Source organism: Bufo bufo, chromosome 5 (assembly GCF_905171765.1).
Source record: "Bufo bufo chromosome 5, aBufBuf1.1, whole genome shotgun sequence".
In the NCBI taxonomy this organism is placed as follows: Eukaryota; Metazoa; Chordata; class Amphibia; order Anura; family Bufonidae; genus Bufo; species Bufo bufo.
The window spans coordinates 125,457,857-125,472,740 of record NC_053393.1 but is presented as its reverse complement, the minus strand read 5'-3'; positions in this window follow the sequence as shown (position 1 = coordinate 125,472,740).

Here is a 14,884-nt window from a genome sequence, read left to right as displayed (position 1 = left end):
GATCCACCAACCCACAGTAACCAGATGCCCGAGTAGCCCACCCACAACAAACAGGTACAAGGGTGACCCACCCACAAGAAACAGTTACTGCCCCTGGGTATTTTGCTGTGGTGATGGGGCAACATGCTGTGGGGACTTGAGGGAGGGCAGAGGCCGACTGCACTCTGCCCAGCTGCCAGCTCTTCTGCTGGGGTGCTGAGACCATAGTCCGGCTCAGTAGCCAGAGGAACATGGGAGTCAACAGGGGTTAACATCGCCTCTGTTAACCCTGAGGCCACGTTAGGAGTTAACTGGGGAGGGGAATTTGTACTCACCCCCTCCTCCTGTTGTCCTGGTGAGGGTAGTGGGGGATCTGGACAGGCTGTCCAGCATCCCGGTAGGTCAGGCGCAGAGACCACGGTCCCATCTGCGCCGTCTGGGCGATTGGTGTCTCCCCTTGTTAGGGTAAGCTGCCGCTGGGGAGAGAGGGTGCTGCGCTCCTCTCCCTGAAACACAGGCTGCCGCTGGGGAGGAAGGACGACACCTTCAGCTCCCTGGGGTACACACTGCCACTGGGGGGGAAGGACGACACCTTCGGCCCCCTGGGGTACACACTGCCGCTGGGGAAGAAGGAGGGCACCTTCAGCTCCCTGTAACACCCACTGCCGCTGGGAAGGAAGGACGACACCTTCAGCTCCCTGGGGTTCACACTGCCGCTGGGGGGGAAGGACGACACCTTTGGCCCCCTGAGGTACACACTGCCGCTGGGGGGGAAGGATGACACCTTCGGCCCCCTGGGGTACACACTGCCGCTGGGGGGGAAGGACGACACCTTCGGCCCCCTGGGGTACACACTGCCGCTGGGGGGGGAAGGCCGACACCTTCGGCCCCCTGGGGTACACACTGCTGCTGGGGGGGAAGGACGACACCTTCGGCCCCCTGGGGTTCACACTGCCGCTGGGGGGGAAGGATGACACCTTCGGCCCCCTGGGGTACACACTGCCGCTGGGGGGGAAGGACGACACCTTCGGCCCCCTGGGGTACACACTGCCGCTGGGGGGGAAGGACGACACCTTCGGCCCCCTGGGGTACACACTGCCGCTGGGGGGGAAGGACGACACCTTCGGCCCCCTGGGGTACACACTGCCGTTGGGGGGGAAGGACGACACCTTCAGCTCCCTGGGGTTCACACTGCCGCTGGGGGGGAAGGACGACACCTTCGGCCCCCTGGGGTACACACTGCCGCTGGGGAAGAAGGAGGGCACCTTCAGCTCCCTGTAACACCCACTGCCGCTGGGAAGGAAGGACGACACCTTCAGCTCCCTGGGGTTCACACTGCCGCTGGGGGGGAAGGACGACACCTTTGGCCCCCTGAGGTACACACTGCCGCTGGGGGGGAAGGACGACACCTTCAGCCCCCTGGGGTACACACTGCCGCTGGGGGGGAAGGACGACACCTTCGGCCCCCTGGGGTACACACTGCTGCTGGGGGGGAAGGACGACACCTTCGGCCCCCTGGGGTTCACACTGCCGCTGGGGGGGAAGGATGACACCTTCGGCCCCCTGGGGTACACACTGCCGCTGGGGGGGAAGGACGACACCTTCGGCCCCCTGTAACTCACGTTTTTGCTGGGGCGCAGGGACGGAATACTTCGCTATCTCTGCCCGATATTCTGCTTCCTGCTGCAGATACTCTGCCAGTTCTCTCCTCACTTCCGGTACAAGTTCCTCTGTTAGGAGGGGCCCGTAGATAGCCAACCGCCTCTTCAGTATAGCGTCAAACCGTACGTGACTATACCAATAGTCCAGTTTTGCTTGGTGTTCCCAGGATGCTGCTCCTCGCACTAGGGAAGCCATCCCACCGCTTGCCACCAATGTAACGGATCCTCTTCCGTTAGTGGACGCTTCCTAGCTTGCGCCGAGGACCACAAGCACCGCACTGGACACCACAACCACCTCAGACTCCACAACCGCCGTAGCTTAACTGGAGCCGCGCCGTCTTCCTTCCACCCTGAATGAACCTCCAGCATTCAGGACCGTGTGGGAAAGATCTCTCCTCCAGGGAATATGCAGAGCATAGCAATCCCCAGCGTGATATAGCAATTCCCTCCAATAACGAGACGAGGCTGCGTTTTGAAGGGTTAGCAAAACATGAACTGAGCTGAACTCTTTATTGAGGGCTACCCGCCCGTATTTATGCAGGTCCCCACAATGCATCATGGTTTCCTCCTCTCTGCCCTGTCGACACCCAAAGGCAATTCAATTATCTTCCAGGACAAAGGGAGATCACCAATACACATGTGAGAACAATAGGGCAGGAATTTCCACCCAAATCCACAAAATCCTCCCTTCTGTCTGGGATATAATTATGGATTAACATAACTATCACAGACAGTAAAAATACAGTTTTTAATCATACACTGTAACTTTAAAACCATACATTTCATCTCCATAAAAATTACATATTTAAACTCTGCATACATCAAACATAAACACTCCCAAAAATCACACAAATCCCTCCAGCGGATCAAAAGTTAAGTGGAAGTCCATTATGACCGACCGCAAGCACAATTTCCTGCCCAAAACAGTTCCATAGATTCTTTAGTATACACCGCTAACCGCGTTCGGTCCTAAGAACAGTCCAGACATGCGGCATAGTTCTGTTCTTGAAGGGTAATATGTCCCGGGGCCATAGTCGTAGGGCAGGAGGCTAGCCATAAGTCCTCTACAATGCCCAGTGGCAAATGGCAGTTTGTCACAATTCCCATAGAGGGCTCAGATTTTCTCAATGATCCTTTGTACAAATCCTTACTTAACACACTTGAGGTTGCACTGCTATCTATCATGAATCCGACTCTCCTTCCTCCCAATCTGTCATCTAAGTCCACCCCTTTTAGTCAGACACTGTGGTCCTCCTTCTGTCCATTAGTAGTGTCCCAGCTGTCCATGAGAACAGAGCTCTGATGTTAAGCACAACACTTAACATGTAACACGTAACTTCAAACATTGAATCAAACAGATCTGACAATACAGACATGAAAACACAAAGGGCCCATAAGAAACTTTTCATTGACTTCAATTTAAAAAAAAATGTACAGCTCAATCAACACTGTTGGCACCAATAAAAACCAAAAATCTTCCAAGAAAAATAAAATAAAATTCTCAATGCGCATATTATATGAAAACAAATATCAGACTCCATGCACATTCATATTTTCATGTACTCCTTTTCACAAATAGCTCATAACCACGCCCTTATACATAAAATATGAATTGCATACACAGCTCTGCTAAAAACATCCATCAGTCTTCACCCATTTTCGACTCAACTACAACTCAAAGCCACACCCATTCACATTCCACTGAATCATTTGTGTATTCCAACCCAGCCACACAGTTTTCTTTGTTTCATCCCAAAACTTGCAGCACAGACAAACACAGCTTTCCTGGAAACAGATAGCCACACCACACCCAGAATTGCTGATGGTCTATGTCGCTGTTGTGCTGTGTTTTCCAATGTCTTCTGGTCTTCACTCTGTGATTAATCAACTCTTATAAGAAGACAATATACATGTTATAATCCTACAGTAATTTTGTTAAACCCAAATCATCTTATATGCCATGTGGTCTTAGTTAGTGTCGCACATATATAATATTTTTTGTTAAAAGCTGGATTCCCACATTACACTGCTTGGGAAAGAAGAAAGAAAATTATTAAACAATTCTTTGTCTTGTATAATGTTATTACACATATAACATCACTTACTCATGATGCATGATGCATGATTCCCTCCCCCATTTTTTCTTTGCCTGCTTCTCTTATCTCAGGAATGTTTCTCTGTAACATTCTTTTTCACATTTTAACTTTCAATTCTCCATTAATATCACATCCTGACAAATTGTCTACCCATGGGTTAACTAGGAAGTAATTTGTGGGACTACACCGTGCAACATAAACTTTACATGTTTCTCCCGTCTCAGGTTTGGGGTAATCTGTTTTTGACCCTTGTGCCCCCATTCCGTCTGATATTTTAATAATGCCACTTCTCTAGGACTGGCTGTACTGAACCATGAAGGCTCCGACAAATCCTGTCAACTTAGACGAAGGACTCAGGTCTGATCACAAAATATCAGAGTTATATCAAACATATAATTTGTTGTTTTGGTCCGCCACTTGCGTTCAACTATCCCTGGGTCAACGGATTGCTCCTAGCTATAATTCCCTAACTGCACGCAGGGCATCATTCTTTGCCTCCTATTGCCTCCTCTTCCTACTCGGCTTCCTCCTCCTCTTCTACCACGTCCGCATCCGGTCAGCAACAGACCTTCACCACCAACTTCAGCACAGCCAGTGGTAAACGTCAGCAGGCCGTTCTGAAACTTCTGTGTTGGGGGACAGGCCCCACACCGCGCAGGAGTTGTGGCGGGGTATAGAACAACAGACCGACGAGTGGTTGCTGCCAGTGAGCCTCAAGCCCGGCCTGGTGGTGTGCGATAATGGGCGAAATCTCGTTGCAGCTCTGGGACTAGCCGGTTTGACGCACATCGCTTACCTGGCGCATGTGCTGAATTTGGTGGTGCAGAAATACATTCACAACTACCCCGACATGTCAGAGCTGCTGCATAAAGTGCGGGCCGTCTGTGCGCGCTTCCAGTGTTCTCATCCTGCCACCGCTCGGCTGTCTGCTCTACAGCGTAACTTCGGCCTTCCCGCTCACCGCCTCATATGCGACATGCCCACCAGGTGGAACTCCACCTTGCACATGCTGAAGAGACTGTGCGAGCAGCAGCAGGCCATAGCGGAGTTTCAGCTGCAGCACTCACGGGTCAGTCGCACTGCGGAACAGCACCACTTCCCCACCAATGACTGGGCCCCCATGTGAGACCTGTGTGCCCTGTTCTGTTGCGCTGTTTCGAGTACTCCACCAACGTGGCCAGTGGCAATAACACCGTTATCAGCCTTACAATACCACTTCTATGTCTCCTTGAGAAAACACTTAGGGCGATGATGGAAGAGGATGTGGCTCAGGACGAGGAGGAGGAAGAGGGGTCGTCTCTAACACTTTCAGGCCAGTCTTTTAGAAGTGGCTCAGAGAGAGGTTTTTTGAAACAGCAGATGCCAGGTAAAAATTTGGCCAGCCAGGGCTCACTACTGGAGGAGGAGGAGGATGATGAGGAGGAGGAGGATGGGGATGAAGCATGTTCACAGCGGGGTGGCACCCAACGCAGCTCGGGCCCATCACTGGTGCGTGGCTGGGGGGATACGGAGGATGCAGACGTTGCGCCTCCCACAGAGGACAGCTTGTCCTTACCTCTGGGCAGCCTGGCACACATGAGTGACTACATGCTGCAGTGCCTGCGCAACGACATCAGAGTTGCCCACATTTTAACGTGTTCTGACTACTGGGTAGCCACCCTGCTGGATCCCCGTTACAAAGACAATGTCCCGTCCTTAATTCCCTCACTGGAGCTTGATCGGAAGATGCGCGACTACAGGCGCACGCTGGTAGACGCGCTCCTGAGAGCATTCCCGACTGACGCTGGGGGACAAGTGGAAGCACAAGGTGAAGGCAGGGGAGGAGGAAGTGGTCGCCAATGCAGCTGTGTCAGCGCCAGCACCTCAGAAGGCAGGGTTAGCATGGTCGACATCTGGAACAGCTTTGTCACCTCGCCGCAACAACCGGCCCCAACTGCTGATATGGAGCGTGTTAGCAGGAGGCAGCATTTGAACAGCATGGTGGAACAGTACCTGTGCACACGCCTACACGTACTGACTGATGGTTCTGCCCCATTCAACTTCTGGGTCTCCATATTGTCCACATGACCAGAGCTTGCCCTGTATGCCTTGGAGGTGCTGGCCTGCCCTGCAGCCAGTGTACTCTCTGAACGTGTATTTAGCACGGCAGGAGGCGTCATTACAGACAGACGCAGCCGCCTGTCCACAGCCAACGTGGACAAGCTCACGTTCATTAAAATTTCCAGGACTATTCTAGAGCCATTTTAGTGGCCAAAAGTTCGGGTCCCCCTTGACTTCAATGGGATTCAGGTTCAAGTTCATGTCAAGTTCGGGGTTCGCGTCCATAAGAATCTGCTCTATAAAAAATAAAAAAACAACCCCTCAGATGAACACAGTAAAAAATAAAAACGGTGCAAAAAAAGGTATTTTTTTTCTCCTTACATCACAAAAATTGTAATAGCAAGCGATCAAAAAGTCATATGGCCCCCAAAATAGTGCCAATAAAACCGTCTACTCATCCCGCAAAAAATGAGCCCGTACCTAAGATAATTGGCTAAAAACTAACAAAAAAATTACTCTTAGACTATGGAGATATTAAAATGTTTATTTTTGTTTATAAAAAGATAATATAGTGTAAAACATAAATAAATAAAAAGTAGACATATTAGGTATCGCCGTGTCCGTAAGAATCTGCTCTATAAAAATACCCCCCCGCTAACCCCTCAGATGAACACGGTGGAAAAAAAAAAGGTGCAAAAAAAGGTATTTTTTTGTCACCTTACATCACAAAAATTGTAATAGCAAGCGATCAAAAAGTCATATGCCCCCCCAAAATAGTTCCAATAAAACCGTCTACTCATCCCACAAAAAATGAGCCCGTACCTAAGATAATCGGCTAAAAACTAACAAAAACATTACTCTTAGACTATGGAGATACTAAAATTTTCATTTTTGTTTATAAAATGATAATATAGTGTAAAACATAAATAAATAAAAAGTAGACATATTAGGTATCGCCGCCTCCGTAAGAATCGGCTCTATAAAAACACCCCCCCGCTAACCCCTCAGATGAACACGGTAAAAAAAACAAACGCAAATAAAGGTATTTTTTGGTCACTTTACATCACAAAAATTGTAATAGCAAGCGATCAAAAAGTCATATGCCCCCCCAAAATAGTGCCAATAAAACCGTCCTCTTATGCCGCAAAAGCAATTTTTTGGCATATTTTCCATTTTAATCATTTTTTTCCAATAACAAAGCAAGGGTTAACAGCCAAAAAAAACTTAATATTTATTACCCTCATACTGCAGTTTACAGAAACACCCCATATATGGTCGTAAACTGCTGTATGACCAAACGGCAGGGCGCAGAAGGAAAGGAATGCCGTATGGCTTCTGGAAGGCACATTTTGATGGCATTTTTTGGGGGGCACCATGTCCCATTTGAAGCCCCCTGATGCACCCCTAGAGTAAAAACTTCATTAAAGCGACCTTATCTAAGAAACTACACCCCTCAAGGTATCCAAAACAGATTTTACAAACGTCATTAACACTTTAAAAAAAATTTACTTCATTTTACCAGTGTCATGAAGTACAATATGTGACGAAAAAACAATCTCAGAATGGCCTGGATTAGTCAAAGCGTTTTAAAGTTATCACCACTTAAAGTGACACTGGTCAGATTTGCAAAAATGGCCTGGTCCTTAAGGTGAAATAAGGCTGTGTCCTTAAGGAGTTAAAGAGTGCTAACATCTTGGCCTAGATGTGTAGCGATAACGTGATATGATTTTTGAGGTTTCATGTGGCAAAGAAACTTTACTTTCAATCTGGCTTTTATTGGCCCTCCTTCATCCCACAGATTGGAGCTAAATACTTGAAAATGTGATCATCTGCAGATCTTATGACACCTGCTACTTCCTCGAGTTGCATAACCTTATGTCACACTGCTGACAGGTTTTAGAAGGTCTGAAAGATTATCTGCACATTAGTTATCTGACAGCCTCTTTTGGTTTTGGTTTCACTTTGTCTGTGTGTTGCTTGTATGTCCACACCTCCTGTACAGGTGTCGATCATGTGACCTTTACCTCCCCCATTTTAGTCTGACTTTACCCATCACTCCTTGCTCTGGATAGCTTCATTTGGTTTTTGGAGGAGCTGGAGTGTGGTTCTAGTTGAAGTCCTGTTCATCCATCAGCCATCAGCCTCAGAAGTTAAGTGTTCCGCTTGTTGTATTTTGCATTCCCCCCCCCCCCACCTTTGTTGTTTGCTAGGCCTCAGTGAGACGCTGGTTCCTTCACCAGGGAAGGAGCAGGTTGTTTCTGCCCTGTCATTACCATTAGGGCATCCGATGGCCACCAGGGTTTTCTAGGTTCTTGTGTATGGGCATCTCTACCATCGGAAGGTGCCCATACGGATAGGAGTTAGGGCCAAGAGAAGGGTTTTATAGGTAGTGACTCTTTTCCTTCCCTAGCGGTGAGGCCTAGTGTCTTTTCCTTTCCTTCTTGTTGTCTTTTGGTGTTCTCCCCTACTACATCCGTGACATTATCCAGAGCCCATACCGCCATTTTTTGTTCTGATCTGTGCAGCTATGGATGCTATGATTGCACTGGACGAACAGCTGCAGAATCTGACTTTGGAGGTAGCAGACCTCCGTGCGATGGTTTTGCAGATTCAGAGTCCACAGGCTGCTGGTTCCGGTGGTGGGTTCCAGGCCTGCCCTAAACCGAAGGTAGCTCTCCCGGACAGGTTTTCCGGGGGTAGTGACAATTTCATCCGGTTCAGGGAGTCATGTAAATTATACTTTAGGCTGCGTCCATACTCTTCAGGTGATGAGTGTCAACGTGTGGGTATGATTATTTCATTGCTTAAAGAGGACGCCCAATCTTGGGCTTTTTCTCTGCCGACCGGATCACCGTCCCTCCTGTCGGTAGATTAATTCTTTAGAGCCTTGGGTCTTATCTATGATGACCCGGATCTGATCTCTCAGGCCGAGACCAAGTTACGGGATTTGCATCATTTAGAATGTTCTACGGAGGCCTATTGCTCTGAATTTAGGAGATGGGCTACGGATACAGAGTGGAACAATTCTGCTCTCCGTAGCTAATTCTGCCAGGGTCTCTCTGCAGGACGCATTGGCTTTTCATGAAAATCCTGAGTCATTGGAAGCAGCTATGTCCCTTGCTGTATGTCTTGATAGACACCTGAGGAGAGATCTAGGGGTCTTCACCTTCAGGACGTACTGTCCAATAAGGGTACTTCTTCCTTTGACACTTATGGTGGAGAGACACAAGTGGTTGTGCCTTGTGATGAGCCTATGCAGTTAGGAGGAGCTACTCCTGGAACTACTGGCAAAAGCTTGGGTCATGTGAAAGTAGTCTGCTTTTGTTGTGGCAAGAAGGGACATTTTGTGAATATTTGTCCGTACTTGCAGCATCAAGGTGTAAACAAAAAGAAAAAAAGTTTAATCCCCAAATTACTATTGGTAGTGTGGGTGGGGAGCAAGAAAACCTACTTTTGTCTTTTACTGGTAGTACCCGTTTTCTCCTGTCTGCTGAGGTGGCGCTAGAGTCCAAAACTGTGAAAATCGAAGCATTTATCGACAGTGGGGCAGGAGTTAACTTGATTGATGGAGAGTTTGTACGCATTCACGAGTTGACTACTAATGCATTAGAGAATAGTATTTCTGTCTTTGCAATTGACTCAGCACCTCTCGCCCAAAAATGCCTGTCGCAGGTAGTGAATGACATTCATTTAAGAGTGGGTGATTTGCATCAGGAATCTATCTCCTGTTATGTGTTGGAGGGTCTGCCTGCTCCGTTGGTGTTGGGCTTACCATGGTTAAGCAAACATAACCCTAACATCGATTGGCAAGAGAGACAGATTGTCGATTGGAGTGATTTTTGCATGGACAACTGTCTTAATGCATCTATGATTACCACTAAAACTGTACCCTCGTTCATTTCTGAATTTTCTGATGTGTTTTCTGAGAGTGGTAATCAGGAGTTGCCTCCGCACCGGGAGTATGACTGTCCCGTCAATTTTATTCCCGGAGCTAAATTGCCCAAATCTCGGTTGTATAATCTTTCGGGACCCAAAAGAAAGGCTATGCGAGAGTATATCACGGAGAGTTTGGCAAAGGGACATATTAGACCATCCAAGTCCCCAGTGGCTGCTGGATTTTTCTTTGTAAAGAAAAAGGATGGTACCCTGAGACCATGTCTGGACTTCCGTGAGCTCAATCGTATTACCGTCCGTGATCCTTACCCCTTCCTTTGATTCCGTCAGATTGTCGGTGCCAAGGTGTTCTCTAAATTGGATCTGAAAGGGGCATATAATCTGGTAAGGATCAAGGAGGGGGATGAGTGGAAGGCCGCATTTAATACCCCTGAGGGTCATTTTGAAAGCCTGGTCATGCCCTTTGGGTTAACCAATGCTCCTGCGGTTTTTCAACACTTTGTCAATGACATCTTTTATCATCTGGTGGGGAGGTTTGTCGTTGTATACCTTGATGACATACTAATTTATTCGCTTAATATGGAGACTCATCAGGATCATGTGAGACAGGTGTTACAGATCCTAAGAGAGAATAAGTTGTATGCTAAGATGGAAAAGTGTGTATTTTCTGTACAGGAAGTGCAATTTCTGGGTTACCTGCTCTCATCCTCAGGTTTTCGTATGGATCCCGAGAAGGTCCGTGCCGTGTTGGACTGGGATCGACCCGAAAATCTGAAAGCGCTTATGCGGTTTTTGGGGTTTACCAACTACTACCGTAAATTTATTTTGAAATATTCATCGGTGGTTAAACCTTTAACAGACATGACAAGGAAGGGTGCTGATATTTCTATCTGGTCTGATGCGGCATTACAGGCCTTTTCTGCTGTGAAAGAATGTTTTGCTTCGGCCCCTATTCTGGTGCAACCGGACGTGTCTCAGCCATTTATTGTTGAGGTTGACGCGTCTAAGGTAGGGTTAGGAGCAATATTGTCGCAGGGTCCTTCACCCAGTAAATGGCGCCCATGTGCATTTTTCTCTAAAAAAACTCTCGACTGCTGAAAAGAATTATGATGTGGGGAATAGGGAATTGCTGGCCATTAAGTTGGCATTCGAGGAATGGCGGCATTGGTTGGAAGGAGCAATTCATCCTATTATGGTAATTACAGATCACAAGAATCTGGCCTACTTGGAGTTGGCTAAGCGACTGAACCCAAGGCAGGCCAGATGGTCATTGTTTTTCACCAGATTTAACTTCATCGTCACTTACCGCCCTGGGGTTATGAACGTCAAGGTCGATGCTTTGTCACATAGCTTTCCTGGGGGGGTGAGTCTAATGACCCTAGTCCCATTTTATCTGAAGGGGTGGTTATATCCACTCTTTATCCTGATCTCGAGGCCAGGGCCAGGGCACATGAGGATGCTCTGGACTCTTGTCCTCAGGGGAAGTTGTTTGTTCCCTCCGAATTACGTCACAAGGTGTTCGAGGAACATCACTGTACGGTGCTTGCTGGGCACCCTGGGAATAGATCGACTGTCGATCTCATATCTCGCAGATTCTGTTGGCCGGGGTTGCGTAAGTGTATTGAGGACTGTGTGTCAGCTATGTGCACGTGCTAAGGTGGAACATACTCGGCCTTCCGGATCTCTGCTTTCATTGCCCATCCCGTCCAGACCTTGGACCCATTATTCCATGGATTTTATCACAGATTTACCGACTTCTTTGGGAAAGACCGTGATTCTGGTGGTTGTCGATCGCTTTAGTAAAATGGCACACTTTATTGCATTACCTAGTCTACCCAATGCTAAAACTCTTGCGCAGGTGTTTGTCGACAACATCGTGAAACTACATGGCATTCCCTCTGATGTGGTGTCCGATAGAGGGACTCAGTTTGTTTCCAGATTCTGGAGAGGGTTCTGTACTCGTCTGGGTGTACAATTGTCCTTCTCTTCGGCTTTTCATCCTCAGTCGAACGGACAGACGGAGCGCATTAATCAAAATCTGGAGACTTACTTGAGATGTTTTGTTTCAGGGAATCAGGAAGAGTGGTCTTCATTTTTGTCGTTAGCTGAGTTTGCTATAAATAACCGTAGACAGGAATCCACTGATAAGTCGCCGTTTTTTGGAGCATATGGGTTCCATCCACAGTTTGGTACATTTTCTGGTGCTCATAATTCTGGCATTCCTGAAGTTGAACAATTTTCCTCTTCTTTGTCTTCTATTTGGCGGAAAATCCAAAATAACCTGGAAAAGATGGGCAACAGGTATAAGCGTGCAGCTGACAGGAAACGTATGAGTAGTCCGGACCTGAGAGTGGGTGATTCTGTGTGGCTGTCTACAAGAAACATTAAACTTAAGGTACCGTCTTGGAAGTTGGGACCAAGATTTATTGGTCCATATAAGATCACTGCCATTGTTAACCCTGTAGCTTTCCGTCTTGAACTTCCTCAGTTGTTAAAGAAATGTGTTGAACCTGTTGAGCCGTCCTCCTTGCCTCCCGCTCCTGTCATGGTGGACAGCAATTTAGAATTTCAGATCAGCAGGATTGTGGACTCCCGAGTTCTCCGGAGATCCCTCCAGTATTTCGTTCATTGGAGAGGGTACGGACCAGAGAAGAGGATGCCGGTTCCAGCGACCAATGTTAATGCTAGAGCTCATCCTGATAAGGTCGGTCCTGGGTTCCCGGAGGTCACCCGTAAAAGGGGGGGTACAGTTTTTAGAAGGTCTGAAAATTTTTCTGCACATTAGTGATCTGACAGCCTCTTTTGGTTTTGGTTTCACTTTGTCTGTGTGTTTCTTGTATGTCCACACCTCCTGTTCAGGTTTGGATCATGTGACCTTTACCTCCCCCTATTTAGTCTGACTTTACCCATCACTCCTTGCTCTGGATAGCTTTATTTGGTTTTTGGAGGAGCTGGAGTGTGGTTCTAGTTGAAGTCCTGTTCATCCATCATCTATTAGCCTCAGAAGTTAAGTGTTCCACTTCTTGTATTTTGCATTCCCCCCACCTTTGTTGTTTGCTAGGCCTCAGCGAGACGCTGGTTCCTTCACCAGGGAAGGAGCGGGTTGTCTCTGCCCTGTCATTACCATTAGGGCATCTGAGGGCCACCAGGGTTTTCTAGGTTTCTGTGTATGGGCATCTCTACCATCGGGATGTGCCCATACGGATAGGAGTTAGGGCCAAGAGCAGGGTTTTATAGGTGGTGACCCTTTTCCTTCCCTAGCGGTGAGGCCTAGTGTCTTTTCCCTTCCTTCTTGTTGTCTTTTGGTGTTCTCCCCTACTACATCCGTGACACCTTATGATTGGACCTTCTTGGTGTTGCAATTAGAATATTGAGGAGTTGCAACTATATCAGTTGCTGTTCACATTTTTGTTTCATGCTTTGGGGAAAAATAGGATTCCTACACATAGTACACTATGCTTTTCCGTCCTGCAAAGTCTAGGGAAAAAAATAAGGCATTCATTTAACGTATACATCATGTGTATACGTTAAAGGTTAGACAAAACCATCATGTGAACACAGTCTAAAGCTACAGATTTTCTGATTGCACATTGTATGGAAAATCTGCAGCAGTTCTTTGACATGTGGCTACAGTTTAAGCAATAGAGGTTGGGAATCTGGAACCAGACAGATTCTATCTTGGGTATAATTGCACCTACTCATCAGGGTCAAGATTTAAATAGTACAAAATATGGAAAGTGCCTCTAATCTTGATTTGCAGAGAGGCAACACATGTTCTTATCCATTGTTGAGCCATTTAGCCAATCAGGTCTACAACCACCTTAATTTGCATACAATATACAATTTTACATTTACTCAAATGGGAACTTAGGCCAATATGTCTAGTGACAGGCTTTTTTTTTAAAGAACCCTCACTTACAGAAATAGTAGTTTTGATTTGCCAGATTCACATTATACAGTGGAGTGATTTACTTTTTAGAGAAAAAAATGGAAACAAAATTGTTTTAAAGTTACTTCATTTCTATTATAAGAAAATTCAATTTAACCATAGCAAAAACTAGATCCAAGATCTCAGTGTTACAATGCAGCATTTCTATCCAACACCTCTGTATCTTAGCATTAGCTTTCATTTTTAAATGAGTAGATAGTTGAGCGACATGCAAAGTTCTGTATAGTATTGGTTCATTATTTTCTAAGAAATTTACTGTTTAAGACAAATAAGATAAAATGCAGCTGAACTTGCAATTTCTGAATTACAACCTGCAAAGTCTTTGTCACCAAGGGAGATAAGTCTCTGCTCCAAATTTTTCTACTGAAATAAATAAGCACACTTGGCCAATTTGAGCATGCATGTTAAAAGGTGCATAGGAAGAAATTCGTATTGACCAAACCATTTGGCCAATATTTAAAGGGCAATTGACCGACGCTCAGCCGCCAATTCAGGCCTGTCAGCTAAATTCATATTTTGCCATTGCCTATTGTATGCCCATACAGCAGGTTACAAGCACATATGGGGTGTTTCCTGAATGGGGAGAAAATGGGGAACATATACTGGGGTGCATTTCCTCCTTTAAACATTTGTAAAAGTGAAAATTTGGGGTCTGCTAGTAATTTTTCGATTTCACAAATATGTGCTTTTAAATCCTTTAACAAGTGTTTCTGCCTTCTTTGAGACACCCGTTTGCTAAAAAGTACCCTTTCTACCACTTAAAATGTTCGTACGGGGGTGCTCTTTCCGAATTGGGGTCACTTCTTGGAGTTTTTCATTTCTGGGGACCTTTAGGAATTTATTTAATGCGACATGGCAGCTAAAATCCATGTCTGCCAATTCAGGCCTGTCAGCTAAATTCATATTATTTATTTGCCTGCTGTGCACCCATACAACAGGTTACAAGCACATATGGGGTGTTTCCTGAATGGGGAGAAAATGGAGAGCATATACTTGGGTGCATTTTCTCCTATAACCCCTTGTGAAAGTGAAAAATTGGGATCTGGTAGTAATTTGTCATTTATGTAATGGGACATGCCACCGAAAATAAATGTCTGTTTTTCAGGCCTGCAAAAAACAGTTTTTGCGCATTGCCTCTAGAGACAATACAGCAGACTACAAGCACATTTGGGGTATTTGAAAAAAAGGGGAGAAAATGGAGAACATATACTGAGGTGCATTTTCTCCAGTTACCCCTTGTGAAAGTGAAAAATTGGGGTCTGGAA